This window comes from Canis lupus, chromosome 14, assembly GCF_011100685.1.
Source record: "Canis lupus familiaris isolate Mischka breed German Shepherd chromosome 14, alternate assembly UU_Cfam_GSD_1.0, whole genome shotgun sequence".
NCBI classification, from domain to species: Eukaryota; Metazoa; Chordata; class Mammalia; order Carnivora; family Canidae; genus Canis; species Canis lupus.
In genome coordinates, this window is record NC_049235.1 from 22,516,713 (window position 1) to 22,519,836 (window position 3,124).

At 41.9% G+C, this 3,124-nt stretch overlaps 1 pseudogene; it reads left to right on the forward strand.

The window, feature by feature from the left end:
- The first annotated feature begins 533 nt into the window (after positions 1 to 533).
- On the forward strand, positions 534 to 1,162 carry LOC111098671 (annotated as a pseudogene).
- The last annotated feature ends 1,962 nt before the right edge of the window (positions 1,163 to 3,124 follow it).

Here is a 3,124-nt window from a genome sequence, read left to right on the forward strand (position 1 = left end):
CCACCCATTTTCAGCTAGAGGAGAAATCAACTACACCCCTTAAGGTGAGAATGGAAAGGTTCTAGAAAGACATGTGGGATGACAGATACTGTTGTGGTCATCCTTGAAAATACTAGTTGATATAGATGATTATTCAACCAATCTAGAATTCTGAGCATAGTCTGTTTCTAGTCAAACTCTGCTCACTCTGCTGCACCATACACCATTCTCAAGGCTCCAGATGTGTGTTAATGTAGTGGCTGTCCAAGAAAGCAGGCTTCTCAGAAAAAAGTAAATGAGGGGAAAAGAAGTGCACAGAAAGGCCACACCACCTTACCCATCTCCAGGGCCCCACATTGGTGCCTGCAGCCTATCCACCCCTGTCTCCAAGCTGCAGTGCCAGCTGTCCTGGCCTACCATGCACAAGCAGGGTGCTGAGCCTTTGGCCGCCACTGTACAGGAAGCTGCAATACCCTGAGCAGATATTGTCCATCCTGTGCTGTAGGTTCCAGAAGACAGAGCACCCTGGCACCAGCAGGCTGGAGGTACTCAGCATGCAGGCACACTGCAGCCTGAGAGGTAAATTTCCTCTGCTGTTGACAACATGTGCATTCCGTAAGGGTGTTTTGGAAGAGTTGCTGTGATTTATCAAGGGATCTACAAATGCTAAGGAGCTATCTTCCAAGGGAGTGCGAATCTGGGATGCCAAAGCCTCCTGAGACTTCTTGGGACACCTGGAATTCTCCAACAGAGAAGAGGATTTAGGCCCAGTTTATGGCTCTTGGTGGAGAGGCACTTTGAGGCAGAATACAAATATAAGGATTCACATTATTCAAGGCAAAAAGTAGACCAACTACAAAAGGTGTTTGGCCAGCTGTCCTGGAGGTGAGGACATATGGGCTTGACTGTGCCCTCCAACGTGTCCAACTACATGCCAGGCTCACCAATATGATCAATACCTCACAGGCCTGAAGCCAGAGGACTTTGTACATACTTTGAAAATGCACATATTTACTTGAATCATGTTGAGCCTCTGAAAATGCAGCTTCAGTGAGAACCAAGGCCTTTCCTGAAGCTCAAAATCCTTCAAAAAGTTGAGCTGATCCATGACTTTAAAGCGGAAGACTTTCAGATTGTGGGTTACAGTCCTCACCTGACTATTAAAATGGAAATGGCTGTTTAAAGTGACTTTAAAGGAGGTGTTTGAAGGAGATTCAGTCTTCAGGGGTTGGACCAGATGTCCAGGGAAAGCTCATTTGCCCTAAAGGGAGAAGGAACTAGGTCAAATATCTATTGGTTGACCAGTAGTTGTAGTTCATTAAAATTTAAGGATGTTGCCTCTGGCAAATGTAACCGCAACCTCAAAGGTTCTCTTAGTAACAAAAGGCCTTGAGTTTGGTTAACTCAACAAGGATGTGTGAAAATGCTGATGTTGGGAATAAAGTCAGAGAGTGAAAATTTACCTACTCTTAAAAACATGCACATGCATTTCAATCCCACATTTTTATGAAGAAGGTCAGTGAATTTCAAGAATTACATATAAGCTACTCCCCTAAATTTGAGCAAGCTGAATAACACCAAATAGTCATAAATATATACAGTTGTGGATATAAACATTTAAAGTTATATTTGCTTTATATATTACTATAATAAAAGAGTATTCTGCAAAACAAAACAAAAAAATAACCACTAAATGATTCACATGGGTTAGTTATTAGAATTAAATTTTAATTACTCTTCCTTAAAGCACTGGCAAAAATTTGGTATAATATGAAAAGGCAATTTTTTTGTTTGTTTGTTTCTTTTATGAATTTCCCTTCTGTGGGTCTTCAGCTGTCTTACCTAAAACTATTCTGTGCTGGGATCTTTTTTTCCTCATATTGATGATGTCATTGTTTGCAGGAAATTCTTATTTTTTCCAATGCACTTGTTCAAAGTTCACCTTCAGTACTGCAAAGGAGGTATGTCCTCCCTGGAAAACACTTTGCGAAATACCTGCTACTAGTATTTATAAATGGAGAATTGAACCTTTCTCTATTTGCCTGTCTCATTTTGGTTCTCTCTGTATCTATGATCTGGCTTGACACTTTTGTTCTTCCTCTTTACAAAGGAGAGGTTTTATAGTATGTGCCTTTATTGGGTAAAGTAACTTCCTGGTGGGAACCTAAGCTGAACAAGAACCCTACTGAGCAGAAACTCAGACATCATGTCACCTCCAGTTAATGTAAACACCCTCCCAACATACACACACACATCATGCACTGTAGCTAAATGACAGTTTAATAACTTCTTGCCTAATATATGGTGAAGGAGGGTACCTTGCCTTAAAACTTTTAGAGCACTATGGGCAGCCCCAGTGGCTTAGCGGTTCAGAGCCACTGTCAGCCCAGGGTGTGATCCTGGAGACCCAGGATTGGGTCCCACATTGGGCTCCCTGCATGGAGCCTGCTTCTCTCTCTGCCTGTTTCTCTGCCTCTCTCTCTCTCTCTCTCTCTTTCTCTCATGAATAAATAAATAAAACCTTTAAAAAGAAAAAAAAAGAACTTTTAGAGCACTAAGTGAGGTACTGGAAGAGAAACTTGGATATAGGAGCAAGACACAAGAATGAAAGAGTTTAGAGGCACTGACACTGCTAGTTTAGAGGAGGGGCTGCAATTCACAAAATGACATTGGGGCTCAAAGGTCACCCTGGTCACCCCAGTCTCATTCACAGTGAGTAGGACCCAATGCCTGTACCACTCAAAGAGCACAGAAGAGATTAAGACTTTGAGACTAAGTGCTTAGAGCAAAATAAACCTGGGTTTTGAATCTCAATTCCACCCCTCTTAGCCTTGATCAGTTAATTTCTGGGGCCAGGTTTATCACCTAAAAAATGGAGGCAAAAATAACTATAATTGTTATAGAAAGCAATTTTGTATAGTTGCTTTCTGGACTACTGTGTCTGGAACATAATCAGCATTTCTTTCTTCTTTCTCCTCTGCTCTTCCTCTATCTTCTCTTAGGATGAATCTAAGAAATGGGTTACAACTGAGCCCATGGTGGGGGGATTAACAAGCTTTGCTTTGAGACACTGGGAAGATAGAAGTGGAGACTGACATATTCAGCTAATCCAGGAGGGTAGATGGGGAAGCACTGCCTATGAGAG